Source organism: Nothoprocta perdicaria, unplaced genomic scaffold (genome assembly GCF_003342845.1).
Source record: "Nothoprocta perdicaria isolate Ctin4 unplaced genomic scaffold, notPer1 scaffold_2, whole genome shotgun sequence".
Classification (NCBI taxonomy): Eukaryota; Metazoa; Chordata; class Aves; order Tinamiformes; family Tinamidae; genus Nothoprocta; species Nothoprocta perdicaria.
Window position 1 is genome coordinate 7,432,221 of NW_020455204.1, and position 14,613 is coordinate 7,446,833.

Genomic DNA, 14,613 nt, shown 5'->3' on the forward strand with positions numbered 1-14,613 from the left:
AAGGAAGCAAGTGTCTCTCAGGACAGAGTTGGTAGAAAGGTGAACCTAGAAATAGCTGGAGGGGTAGCAGCCAAGAGCAGCCTCGCTAAGCTGCTTACAGCCTGCTCGTTATCTCTCTTCTTTCATCTGGCTTTTTATCCACCATTTTGCCCTTTCATGATGCCTTCCTCTTTCAGCTGTTCCACTAATTACTTCCTTGCTTAACTTTCAAGTCCTCAATGGCTGTTACTTATTTTCCCTTTCAGCTGTTTCAGTTGCTTTCATCCTTTCCTCCCCTCTTTGGCAGGAGCAAAGAGAAGGAGTTGGGAAGYAGGAGAAGAGTTACAGTGGGAGGAAGCTAAACCAGCAGGGAAGTTGGTCCCATCCTTTTGTGGTGCTACCTTGCAAAGAGAGGCTTGTTCTAATGAACTTTCCTGCAATGGTAAGTGCTGTCTATCAACTGGGGCCTGTGACATGTTGTCTCTTTCGTGGAATATCTTGCTGGAAAACAATTTCGATGAGTGAGGATTTTTCATTAGTCAGGGCATTATCCCAGCTTGGCCTTTGAGAGCATGTGAACTGAGATCTGAGAGTATAGGTGCTAATAGAGCCCTAAGACATCCTGCAAATGTTGGAAATCATGGATGTAGGTGGGAATTGGTCATCCGTGGGGCTCGATCCTTGTGATTCCTGTCTCCTGTGGACTCTTTGACAGGGTTCTGCTAACCTTGTGCACTTTGGAAAGTTTCCAGGCTTTTTTTTTTTTTTTTTTTTTTTATATAATTCTTCCTTGAGGCTCAGGGGCTAATATGCACATTGCTTTAATTTGCTCTTCAAATGAGGCCCAGCTATACCTGTAGGTGCCTAGCTGTTAAGTCAGTAATTTATTTCATAGTAGTTTAGCATGTTTTTAAAATGCCTGCTTTGCTATGAGGTCTCTGTTCGTTGCTGGACTGTGCAAACCTGTAAAATAGTACTGGAAAGAATTTGTTTGGAAGAGAGGCCCAAGGTGAACTATACTACTTTCRCTCTTTTTTTCTTTACCCCTCCTCCCTCCTGTTCACTCATTGGGCCATAGAGGAACTTACGAATTGGTGCTGCTTTATGAGCTTTTCCTACTTATAGACTCTGCTTTAATTGGTTTGTGTATTGGGTAGGGATCCGGAGAGAAGGAAGAGGGGCAGACGGGATGTGATACAGGCCTTCTAGCTCTACAACTAAAATGGTACTCATGTGCTTTATATGAGTGGGGTAKCAAAGCATCTCTAATCTCAAAATTAGACCTGTTACAGGGTTTAGATTCCCTGCTTGTGTGACCTGTCTCCGCTTTCCCAGCCTCTTTAGTGACATTGCCTTTTGCCACATCCAGTGCCTTTCTCCTGCCCCTGATTTGGGATACCTTGGCCCACATAAAGCAAGTTCTGCTCTAAAGACAGTACATGCTTCCCCAGGGAATTTCGATGAGCAAGAGAAGAAAGAAGCCTGTGGTTCAGGGCATGTAAGCTGGCTACTGGCTTGGCCCTTGCTGAGGTGAGAAGGGGCTTCAGCTGCCCTTTGGCTCTCCTTTACATTGGTGAGGTGCCASTGATCCTCCAGAGCCAAAGGTGGGCACAGGGCTGGAGACCTGCTTTGTCRTGACTCAAGGGACTTGCTGCACAGATCAGACCCTATTTCATACTGGGGTAAACTGAGAGCAGCCTCCTTTATTTAAAGGTAATGGTGGGTCGCGAATTGGAARAACAACTTAGGTGGGGAAAGATGGGAGCAGTGGACAAAAGGAAGAGGGACTTGGTCTTAGAAGAGGCAGGGAGAMAGTGCATCTCCTTCTGCTCCGTGCTTGCAGTGCTCTGGAGTCATTGACAGAGCTGGACAGTGTAAAAGTACTTGGCGGGATGGGAGCAGCAGCTGCTGGTGGTCAGAGCACAAGCTGCGAGCAGGGGAGAGCCYGGCGGAGCCGAAGAGCAGTAGGGAGTTTATGCTGCAGCAGCCGAAACTTATTTTAAACAAACCAAAAGCTGTCTAACCCCATCAGCCTCCACAGAAGCAATACATCCTGGGGCCAACTGGGACTTTTGCCTGAGGATTTATTCTTGCAGGAGTATTTGGTTCCCAACCAGGATAAAACTCCAGGCAGTCTCATGCACAAAGCCTCCCTGATCTGAAGGGATTTTGCTTCTGAGACTGCTCAAGGCAGAACCGGGGATCTTAGTTGGTGGAATAATTCCGTCTACCCGCTATGGACGTAGCAGTACCAGTCCTTGGATAGTGGCTAAACTGGAGTCCTTTTCAACCCATGTGCTTTTACTTGACACTCAGATTTGTCATTCCCAAAAATGACAACTCCCCTTCTCATCCAGCTCTGTGTGTATGTTTCTGCATGCAGGACTTGAAAATAGAAAGCTGAAGTATTTCAAAGTTTTGCCTGTGTTAGGGCTGTCTTTCTGCYAGTGTGCCTTCCGTTGGGTTTCTGTATTCCACATTACACTGCTCATTAGTAAGTGATATTTAATTTATTGGCAATATTCCAATTTGCTGGCTACCCACTTGTGAAGAAATTAGCCACACTTACCTTTAAAGGAGACTCAAATAGTCTGATAGGGACTGGTTTTTGTCAGATAGGATGCTTTAAAGAGAAAAGCAAATCAAAGGACACTGATGCTTTGCTGGGAAAAGGACAGGGCCATTTTTCTTGATAACGTGATGCAGTTTAGAACTTTCTAAGAAACAAAGGAGGCTGCACTTTGAGCGCTGAAATTTTAGTAGCCTCAGGCTTTGGAAAGCTCGAGTTCATTTAGATTCTGGCATTTACTTTAGTTTGCTTGGGCTATTAAAGACCTTTTTGTTCTGATCCTCAAGAYCTGTTTACCTACCATTCAGCACATGTGGTCTGCATCTCTTGCACTAAAATCTTTTGAGGATTTGGCAGTCTTTTTTTTAGTTCTCCAATCCGTGTTGGCTACGGAGCAATGGCAAAAGCCCATGGAAATCTGTTGCCCGAAATACACTGTCCCTGTTCTGATCAGCTACAACCCCACTCGAAGCAGGGATTACTGGCTTTATTCTTGGCAAGTCTAGAGTTACCACACTGAACTGAAAGCAAGCATGCTGATATAAAACCTGAGAACAACGTTGCTAGTTGCCTAGTTATCTGCATACAGAATTAAGCTCTGAGCTTTGCCTTCTACATTGATTTATTGCGTAGTGCTTCTGTGCAAAGGCGACTGTGAACTGCTCTCTAAAGATGCATAAAGCTGGTACCACAGCTTGGATTCTGTGTGATTGAACCTGGGAAAGCTCCAATGAGCTTGACTGGAATCTCTACTGTGTAAGTACCAAAGATTAGGCCTTGCAGTAGCTTCTCTTTGGCCTCTCAATACTGAGGTTACACAGAGGATTGCGCTTCAGCTTCAGGCCCTATGTGCACAGTTGACTGTAAGGAGGATAAACCAACATGAGAAATCGTTACCTTCCTGCAGGGATTCGAGTTCAGCAGCCTAGAAACTTGTCACAAACAGCTCCCATTGCCATAGACTCTTCAAATGGCCTCCAAAGGAGGGTCACGGGTCTTAGGAGCCCTCCAAGCAGAGCAGGTCCTGACCCACTGGGCAGGGAGCCGTGAAAACACAGAGCACGAAACCATCCCCTCCCCAGATGGCTTCCAGTTGCAGGAGCTCTGTGYTGAGGCCCGCTCATAAAATAGCTGGATGGCATTTAATTTCACTGATGGGCTTGTGTGGAGGCCATAGTTTAGCAAGGCACCTGCCTAAAATTATGCACATGACTACGTGTATCCCTGCTCTGCTTTACTAAATCACAATTAAAAAAAGCCTGCTTCTCTTTCCATCAGTTTATTTAAACAGCAGAGCTAAATAACTGTCTGCTCTGCTGGTTTGCTTGTACCTCTCAGACTCTGTGCTTGAAGAAAAATAAAAATAAAAACTAGAGGGTGAGAGTCATGGGGGAAAAAAAGTCAGTCACTTCCTCAGGAAACACCTATAACAACAGTGCTTGGAAGAAATGTTCAAGAAAACCTCTCCTGTTTTGATTAGCAAGTTAAGAGAGAGAGAGAAAAAAAAAAGAGAACTCTAACTCCACAACATTCTCCTTTTATTTATTTTTCTTGAGACGGGCTCTACTTTTTTTAATATAATTTTTGCAGAGTTAAATGAGCAATAAGTAGTATTCAGACACTGAGATGAAGTTATGTGTACACCTGCTGACTGCCTCGTAAAAAGTGAAAATGCTTTTATTTAAGAAACAGCAAGTAAGCTGAAATACAGCAATTGAGTTCACTAATAAGAAACCCAAGCATTTTTTTTTAATCTATATTAAATCACACAAGGCTTCTGAATGACCTTCTTCATTTGCTGGTGCCTGACTAAACTGATTTCAGTTCTTTAAAAGCTACTCTTAAGGTTTTGCTAGTCAAACTATTTAAAAGGATCAAGTTGTGTTGTATATTAGTGTAAATTCTTCTGTCCCCAGCTCTAGAGAGATGCCAGTTGGGAACATGAGTGTGAGATGATTGATACCTCCTTGAATTCTTAAAAGGCATGAAATTGCTGCTGTAAGACCTCAGCCAGAAACATGAGAGGTGCTCGAACGAGGRAAGTCCTGGTTGGTGCCCGAGGCGTTGGACCGAGCCTGCGTGGTGCGAAAAGGTAGAAGTTGGTGCAATGTTGAATAAAGCAGCAGACGGAGGCTGAGCGCTGGGTCACATCCCTGTGTCAGGACTTGCAGGGAGGCAGCGATGTGCAGATGTGTCCCTGTGCTCCGGCTCTGGGGTGTCTTGTTGGTGTTTGCTCCGTCTTTGGGGTCTCCTTGTTGGAGTTTGTGATGAAGCGGCAGGTCCACGACAACAGTGAAAGAAACTGGGCTCTCTAACTGACCGAGTAGGTTCTGCTTTTGCTATGAGCTCTGCTTTCATCCTAGATGTTATCTCTGAGTGCTCTCAGGAAACCATTTTATTGGTACTAATGAGGTCTTCCTAGTGTGAATATTTTGTGACTTATGGCAACCAGTTTTCTCAAGCAGACTAACTGGGACTTGTGTGGGACACTGCAAAGTATCAGGCTTCCCTGCAATAAGATCTGACTGAGTTCAGAGCTGGGATATGTCTATGAACAATATGTCAGTCTCTAAAGGTTTTCCAGTCCAAAGGAAAAGGAGGAGAGAAAAAAAAAAAAAAAAAAAAAAAAAAAAAAAAAAAAAAAAAAAAAAAAAAAAAAAAAAAAAAAAAAGGCAAGTCTCAGCAAAGGGTGAATTTGATCCGCTCACCATGGGGTGGAGAAGCAGAGAGAAGGTCTTGAATTTCAAACATGAGGCTTGGGTATCTTTGAGCTGAAACTCAAGGCCAAGAACAATATCTCAGTAACAGGATATGCAATGTGAATTTTACAGCCCATAACTGCTTCCCAGTTAGGACAGATATTGATGAGCTGTGCTCGTGAGGTGTGCTGGGGTCTCCAAAGGCTTTCCTGCAAATGTCTCGGAGGTCCCTTTGCAATGCAGCAATTACCACATGGCTCATTTGCAGGCTGTGTTCATGCCTGGGGATTCGGGGCATTTGTGACTCTTGGTAGCTTATGTGACACCAAAAAAAATCGCCCACCAGTGAGTCTTGGTCATGACAATGACTTGGGTTTTGCTCCTGTAGAACTAGACTCTTCAGCATGCAGCTGTCCATCCCGTAATGGGTGACCGTGTGGTCTCTGGGATCTGCATGTGTGAAGCTTTATAGCGTGAAGTGCTACAGAATTGCAAAGCTTGACTTAGGAGTGTGGCCTCTTGCTCAGTGGAGCATCAGCGGCTGCTCTGCTATCACACTTAGCAGTTCTCCTAAAGAGGACCTCAGGACAAGGTTAGTCTGGAGCAACCTGAGCTATAACTGAAGCTCAGACACAGCCAAGGTTTCTGTGCCAAGCAAGTGGAGTCTGTGAAAGGGCTGTTTGAGCAGCCTGCTTCCCTGCTGCTCCTCTCTCCACACGCTGTTTGCTTACAGCACGTAATGGGGTGCAGGGACAGAGCTGTGCTTGTTCGCGTGTCGAAGAGCACGACAACGAAAGTGAGAGCCGTTGGACATGGTAATCAAAGAAACCTCATATTCAGGAGTTGATTTATGCCTGAGCACCAGACACAGCCCACGCAGGCTGGTGGCTCGGCRCTTAGGCAGCAGGTTCTAAAACCTCTCCCACCGATTCTGCCCTCTGCCCCTTACGGCCGTATCAGGCTGGAAGCAGCTTGTACCTGTGTCCCGTGTGCATGGCGTGAGAGAGGGGCACTCTCAGCCCTTGAAAGAAGCTTGTGATTCAGAAGTGCCCTGAACTTCTTTTGCTGCTTCTGATCCTGCATTCTGGATCGGGATGTGTGATGCACCCTGAACAAAGTGCAGGCCCTAAATCAGAGCCCCTTCCCTTTAAAAAYTAGTTGATTTTTGAATCCCATCCACCACATTTCCAACTCCAAATAGAATCTAAAACCTAAGTAACGTTTTTGTTGCCATTGTTGCCTCTTTGTTGAAGGTCTGGACTTCAGGAAGGAAGTCCTGCCCAAAAATTGCTTGCAGAGGAGATCCATCGGRCTGGAGAACAGCACCTAGGAATGCGTCCCAGCCCTGCAGCCTGCCCTCCATCTGCAGCTYGTGGCACGCTCAGCAGACAAGGCAAGGCCACCAGATTGCCCGCGGTACGCTCGYGCTTGTGATGCTCCCAGGGAGATTAGGAGCCAGTCCCAAATTCTGGGCTCCCATTACCAACCTGTCTCAGTCAAGAGACCTCAAAAATGTTGGCAGCTTTGATCTGTTCGAGTCCCTGCAGAAAACTAGGGAAGCCAAGCTCTGACTTCAAAGTCTGTCAGTCCCCAGATCTGCAGGCTGATCGACAAGAGCTCGCATGCCGCTATGCAGACAGCCTGGTGAGGGGTGGGAGMACATTCTTTCCTTCCCCAAACTCTGAAGTCCTGGGCCATGCCTCGGGGGAGGCTGCATGCTTTGCTGCAAATGCTTCTGGTCTTGCCTTTTTCTTCTGTGCATTGTAAATTATTCAGGTGACAGCATCAAAGATCAGAGAGCAACACAGGAAAAATCTGAAATCGATGCTTTATGTTCCYTGGGATCATCTGCATAAAGAGCTCTGCTTGCTCTGCAGGCACAGGGCTGAATTCAGCCACAAAACATCCCTGTAATGGTTTGCAGCTGGGGAAACTGAGGCATGGGGCTGGCAGAACGTGACTTGGCTGGAGCATCTGCAAAGTCTCTGCCGGAGCTGGGAGGAGCAGTGTGTCCTGCAGCAGCTCCGGCATCCGCAGGAGCTTCCTGCTCCGGCCGCTCGCCGAAGGCTGCACGAGGGACACCCTGTTTCTACGTGTCCCACCTCTGCTTTACAAGGGGACAATTCTGCTGCCGTGGCACCTTGCCAAGCAGCCCAGCCAAACGGCTCCAGCTTTTCACCCAGCCACTGGCCTGCTACSCTGTCCCTGCATCTCTGCCGTAGGACACTCGCCTCGCTCGCAGTCCCATCCTGAAATATCATCAGCATTTTCACCAAAATCTTGACCCACATACAGACATTTGGGGTGACTTCTTTTTTTTTCTCCTGGGCAAGATTAGTCAGAGATCAGCRAGAGGAGTGTATTATTTTTAACTGCAAGATGAGACCAAGAGGCTCTTGAATGTGATTTAATCCTTGTAATACACTTTCAGGGAGGATTTTTGATATATATATTTTTTGATATATGAGGGTTGCTACCTTGCCAGGCTTCCATTGCCAAGTCCCACTTTAAACCACTGAAATTTGGCCACCTTTGTGGTTGAACACAGCACCCACTGAGCAACCAATGAGTGTGTCTCTCTTGGAAGGTTACAGGGARTTACTGGAAAGGGAAGTAGTAACTCTTAGCTCAAACAAAGGTTGTTCATGTTCAAAAAGATGGATACAGGTGACCTGAAGTGCTTCACGGTGCCAAGTGGGTAGCTCCTGTCTGACGTTTGGTTGACCTCTTGGTGCTGGATAGGCTTTGGGTGCAGGAAGAGGGAAATGTCTACAAGGGCGAGTAGCATTCAGTCTCTTCAGGCAATTCCTGTGTGCCCAGCAAGTGTGTCTGCCAGAAGGGACTTGCTTATGCAAAATGGCATTAAAAGCTTTCACCAGGAGCCAAGCAAGGCTCCCTGTGTATCCAGCCTCATGCAGCACTAACAGTTCAACGTGTTGCAGGCAACAGCGCAGTGCTGGCTCCATGTTCCTTCCAAGACCTTTTGCTTGACTCTCCTTCGGCCTTTAGAGAAAACTGCCCTTTCTTCCTTTTGCTCTGCTTTACTCCCATGGGCCATGATCCTTCTCAGCTCTGTTCTCTGCTGGKTTCCTGCAGCCTTCACAAACCTGCAGACTGAGGGGGAAGATGAGGCTTCATAAATCAGACTAGCAAAGAGAATTCCTACAGCGCTTTGAGACTGGGTAGATTCCTGCTGTCCCACTGGGTATTTGAGGAACTTGCTCGGAAAGGCTTGTTAGTGTTGACTTTATCTACTTATTTAACATGCAGCATCAAGAGCTGTAGCAGATGGAAACAAAACTCCTTCAAATATACGGAAGAGCAACTTCTGAGAGGTAGACTTTTAATTGCCATTCAAAGAAACTGCTTTTAATTTCCATAAAAGTCTGTTCCTTCCCAGCTCTCCAGCGATCTGGAGTTTTACCAAAGATGAACTTGTCATGGTCGCAGCTTTATAAGCCCCTGAGTCTGTCACCCTGCTCTGCATGAGCTCCTGGCATCGCAGCAAAGCTCATGCGAGAGCAGCTGTGGGGAGAGCCTCTTGGAGCATGCGGATCTGCCGTCGGGGCCGGGCAAATCCGGGAACAGACAAACTGAGGAAATTGCTTTCCTCCCTCTTTGGGGGTATAAAATGTTCCCTTCTTTCAAGTTAATTTGTTCTTCTGTGGAAGTTCCCCTTGAAATCATTTTCCAACTACTTTGAAAGATCAAATAGATTATATTGAGGGCTACTGTAAGATGAAGTGCCCGTTTGGATTTAATAAATGCTGGTTTATGGATCTAGCCTCATTATTTCTTGGGGATAAACCTATAGAGAATGGAGGGGAGGAAAGATTTTAGTGTTTCTGAAAAATTTATCCTATGAATAGTAAAAACATACCGTAGAAATGCACCAGCCACAAAAATGACATCTTAAACACAGTATTTATGGCTTTCTATATTTGTTTTGCATAAACTTTTCTGGTTTCTATTACATAGATTGATTTATGGAGTTTATTTGGAATAAGTGTAACACATATTTAAAACAAACAGTCCCAATCTGTTAAGAGTCCAGGAGCTGTAAAAGCTCCGTAGGGTTCAAACTGGGACCCTCCAAGTCCTTTTTATTTGAATATCTTTTTCCATTAAAAAAAATCAGAAAAACAAAATGAAAGTGGAGGAAGAAAAGCAATTTAGGAAAATAGATCTAGCCAGGGTTTCAACAAAAAATAGGTCTGAACTTTTTATTCAGTGTCTAGTTCTGTTCCTTAATGAAATGTTCTTTATCCAAGTGGAAATTTTGCCACGAATATCCTTTTTCAAGGACTCGTTCRGGAGGTATGGGGAGCTGATGGGGGCTGGAGGGGATGGAGAACTTCTCAGAAAACATTTTGTTTTTATTGAAATTCATGTAGCTTTGGAAGACACACCAAACTAGAAACTTCTTAGTAGTTTTTCCATGGGAGCATTAACAGCTTCAGCTTTCAGAAGCGAAGGAACACAAGCARGAATTCAGAGCAAGTTGCTTATAAGCCATCAGTCCTTGATTTGTAAATGAGCTAATTGCATATTTTAGCAAGTTGGGGGAAAAAAACAGTAAAACAAGGGCTGTATTTATTCATTTATTTTTAAGGCACATAAGCATTTATCTCTGCTTTCCYCCTGCTCCCCTGACACCCTTGGCATCTGCCTTATTCTTTCCTGTAACTGGATTACTCGTTTACTCGTAGTGCGTTTCTAGATTGGCTAAAATAATACTTATCTGTATGTGTTAGAGTGGGTTTGCAGGTTGTCACAGCACAAAGGATTTTTCCCAGAAACCCAACTTGTGTTCTTTATGTGCCCACAGCAAAACAACTGGGACTTGGATTCCCAACTGGATCGATTTGGGGTATCTGCAATGCGTCGCTTGCAAGTGATCTGCAGACCGAGAAGTTCCTGGGTGAGTAAAACCTAGGATTTGCCTGAATTTGTTGTTCAAAAACTGCCAGCAGATTAAAACTGTAGTTTGTCAGCTTTTAAATAAGTCGGAATTCTGTTTCACCTCTTTTAGCTGCAAACATGCCTGCTGCCACAAGACCTGGGTGGCTGCAAACAGTGAGTGTGCGTGGACATACTCTCTTTGTAACTCGTCAGTGGGTCTTTCTCCCAAATGCGCTATTTTTCCCAAAAAAATCTCATGTTTGTTGTCATGACTCTGTTTTTCACAACTTGTCTAGGTTTCCCTCCATAAGGGGATCCAAAGCTGTAGTCAGATAGGCTGTCCTCATCTGTGCTAAATGAGAGGAGGAAATTTCCAGCCGCCTAYTGGCCTGACCAATATGACTTGTATGGTCACTCCCTAGCCCAATCTGATTCAGATGTTCTGTATTAGCCTTAAAATGACCAGCAGCAGCTGGAAATGTCATGTAGGATCGTCCACATGAACCTCTAACTATAAAGTTGGTGTATCGTGTCCTCAGGGACAACCATAAGTAGCTGAAAAGTGGGGTGTTTTTTAATCTAACCCAAAAGAGGTCCTTGGACTGTAGCCTCAACATTGCCATGGGCGTATTTGGGTCAAACCAGGCTTCTTTGGAAACCAGAGTACCCTGCAGAGTGTGCTCACACATGCTGTTGGTCTCGCCATTGGCTTTGTGTCTTGGTGGATTATCCACTCGTGTTCAGGGCTGGGTTCCCACCTAACAACTCCTGTCATCCCCATGTAACCCAGTGTAAGCTGTGTTGGTGGCCTCTCTCAGCAAGGCTGCATTGCTTGGGCGCCAACAGCACTGAGGGCTCTTGTTCTTGCTCTGCCTTCTACTCTTGCCAAGCAGGAAGGCCTGCGCGCTAAATAAGTGATTGCCCATAATTAGGCACCGCTTGACAGAGAAATAATTGGCTGTGGCACGTGAGTGTGGAGGTAGCTGGGGTTAAGCAGCATCTTTTTCAAGTCAGCTAAGCATAGAGCCATGGGGGATGGAGCTGTGGAGAATAGCACTAGGAAATAYAAATCCTCTCCCGCTGCGTATGGGCACAAAGAGCTCTGATTCCCAACTGCTAATTACTGGAAGGGCACACAAATCCCTCCACCAAAGCCCTCTACTCCTCCTTAAGCATCTGAAGCTGTTCTCTGGCAGGGGAAGAGCTCTGAGCTGGCTGGGCTTGAACTGCTCTGGCCAAGGGTAGGCGCCTTTAGCTGTAATAATAGTGTTCCCTCTCAGAGATTGCAGGTGTGGGCACTGGTGGAAATCTGTCTGTGTTTTGAGCTGCCTATTCTCCAGAAGGTATCCTGAGGCACCCTCAGTTGCAAAGAGCAGAGCTGATGAGCTTTTTGTTGGCTGTCTTTGCTGGGGGAAGGCCTGGGCTGCCTGCCTCTGTGTGCTGTTCATTCTAGTTTGTGTCCTTCTCCAGAACAGCKGTCAAGAGGCACAAGTGGTGGGATACCTGCAGACTGACAGGAGGACACACACAAAAAAGAAATCGAATGTTCTTTTTAGGGGATATGAGTAGTTTGGATGGCTTGGTTGGAGGAACTTGGAGGGATTTTAGAGGAGAMTTGAAGCTTTGCAGCTAGCTCTGTGTTGCTTTCTGCCAGGACTCCCGGACTAGCCACCCAACAGGCCTGAGAAAGTCAGCATGAAGTGTCAGTCAGGGTTCAGTTCAAGTGACAGCTAAATATGCCTCTCTGGAGATGCATGAAAGCTGTTGGGCCTGAAGCACAAACACCCTCGCACAAAGCAGGCCAGTGTCCACACCAATTCTTTCTTAAATCATACAGTAGCCTTCAGCCATTAACACTTCAAACACTTACCCAGCCCTTTGAAACGGCAGCTCATTTGTTAATGCTCCTGTTAACATCCCTTAGCACACTCGATTTGCAGAGTTGCTTCCTGCCCTGGTCAGATGGTCACTGCCCTGTCCTACACAGGCAGGGATGGGGAAGAGTCCTGAGATGCTTTAGGAGAGTCACCAAGGTCTGGAGGGATGCAGAGGCCTGGTGCTTCTCGTCTGCTCTGCCAGCCTTGTGCTCTCCAGCTTTGAGTGAGTCTCATCTCCTTCCACTCAGTTGAGGCTGGGAGGCTACTCAGGCCACAGGCCTGTCCCCTGTTGCCTGTTGATACAGCCCAGGGACAAGCAGAGTTTCAAAGTTCACAGAATTCTRCTGCTGGCTCCTGGCATGTGCATGAGCAAGAGGGGTGCAGGTTTAAAGCTTATGCCATGTTTATCTGAACAGTGTGACAAGTGGAGGGGATACAGTTCAAAGGAGATGTTCTCAACAGCAAGAACAAGAAACTCTCCAGACCCAGTTGTGCCAAAGATTCATCTGAGAACCACAGTGTATGAGACTTACTGAATGGCTAAACAGGAATGCAAGTGCATCTGTGGGCAAACACCTTTCCACTGGTTTTACATTGGATGAGAATCCCCAGACTAGTCTGCACCACTGACTCCCTTTTGTACAGAAAGAGGGAAAGAAAACCAGCAAAGATTTTGGATCTGCTCTGCTCAGAGATGTCACCTGTCTGACAAGAGCTGTTCTGGATTGAGCTGTAGGTACAGAGCTGCACTGAGCTCTTTGCCAAAACCCAGCTATGGGATCTCTGAACATCAGGTAATGCAGGGCCCATGTCTTCGAGTCTGGTGCCCCACAGACTAGCTGGCTTGCACCTTCCCCTTGCTGAGTTTGGAAGCCTCCTCTGCTTTTGGGATTTAAAAATGCTCTTTAGAGCTGACAAAAACCAACTGTGTTGTCTTTTTTTCCTACTTCGTGGACAGACACGGTGCAAGCAGAGTGAGCATGAATTGCAGCACACTTGCTGCTCACCAGCTGGCCAGGGGAGAACAGTGCCTGCTTCTGTCTGCACTGTGGGGCTGGAAAGGTGAGGCCAGCAGCAGGAGTCAAGACAAATAGGAGCCTGTTTTTGATTTGCCATCTGACCCCTGCCAGCTCAGAGCACCCTGTCTGCAATCGTGACCTAAATTAAGCCCAAATGCCATCAGCAGGGCTGTTGCTTTCCCTCACAATGCAAGTGTTTCCAGGTACCAAGCCAGAGATTTATAATCCACCTCTAATTACATTCTTRCTTGTGTCTGCTGTCATGCTGGCTTGGTCTTTCCGTGCTTCATTAAGTCCAAGAACGTGCCTGGCCCTTTGTGCTACCAGCCTGCGTGCGCAGGCAGCGAGCGGCACCCACGGYCAGCAGCTCAGCTGCTGGAGGAACCCCGCTGTGCTGGGCTGCGTGTCTTCAGCAGTCCAAATATCACAGGAGACGTTTTGGCTTGTTAAATTCTTGCCTGTGCGGGTCTGCTGTCCACAGTAGATTCACTTGGTAGAAATAGCTCTGGCAGCCACCCAACAGCAAACACGCTGTTTTTCTCTTAAATGGGAAGGGAGACAAAAGCTTGGTGTTCCCTGTCCTGCCAACCCTTGCCCTGTGGGCAACAGATGATCAGCATCTTTTTCTAGTCAAGCTTAGGTGCTTTTGCTATGAAGCTGAAGATTAGATCCTTGGAAAGGCAGTCTGGAATTGATTAGTAGTAATTAGTGTGAATTTTTCTCTCAGGAAACAGTGTGCTGGAAGGACTGAGATGGAATCCTGTGCCTCGTGACACCGTACATGGTTATACAGTGTAAGCTATTAAAAGCATGTTCTGCTAGGGACTGTGCTGGACCCTTTAAGTCAGTGCTTGTCCCACTAGACTCATGTTCAAAAAGGTAAGTTTTTCGTTCTGAATTACAAAGCTATATTTCTGTATTTTCTCTCCAGAAATACGGGAGCRGTTTTCAAATGAACTCAGTCAAGGCATGCACAGAGTCGAGCAGGAGCACTGTGCTTCTCCAGGCAGCACAACTGAATCTTCACTTGCAGTCCCCACACTCATCTCCTTCTGCCACCTCATGCCAAGTGACACCATCAGAGCAAGTGCCTTAGACTCCAAACCCATGCTGTGAGCAACAGTGAGAGCCCTACCCAATATTAGCGGAGAAGCCAGTGCAAATGTCATCCGTGCTCTCTCATGCCCTTTGTTTGTCTGCTACTTTTCCCTGTGCCAGGAGTTTTTTGTGTCTGTGTGTTACAGTTGTGACACTGGGGCACACAAGCCAGGCAATTCCTTRTACACACACTCACATGCTCTGAGCAAACCAGACATGCAGGATTTTGGAAATAAACAGTGTAAAGAGATTTGGGAAATTCAGTGTTCATGCCAAGATGTTTAAGAGGCATTTTGGTTCAAGTAAAAGCCTCAGCTCATTTCCATTTTATTTTTTTTCACTTCGTTTCTTTTAACTGTTGAGTTGAAGTAACTTCAGACCAAAATGGATCAGTTTGTTTCCAGTTGATCGAAACGCAGATACTTCGATTTACAATTAGGTTTTAAAGTGCTAGTTTCATCTAAATATTT

At 46.1% G+C, this 14,613-nt stretch overlaps 1 long non-coding RNA gene across 1 annotated transcript; it reads left to right on the top strand.

Annotated features, from left to right (window-relative positions):
• The first annotated feature begins 328 nt into the window (after positions 1 to 328).
• LOC112946013 lies at positions 329 to 13,933 on the top strand. The gene is made up of 3 exons (XR_003249117.1): positions 329 to 421; positions 10,076 to 10,168; positions 13,773 to 13,933. It is a non-coding gene; the product is annotated as an uncharacterized LOC112946013 (long non-coding RNA).
• Positions 13,934 to 14,613: the final 680 nt, after the last annotated feature.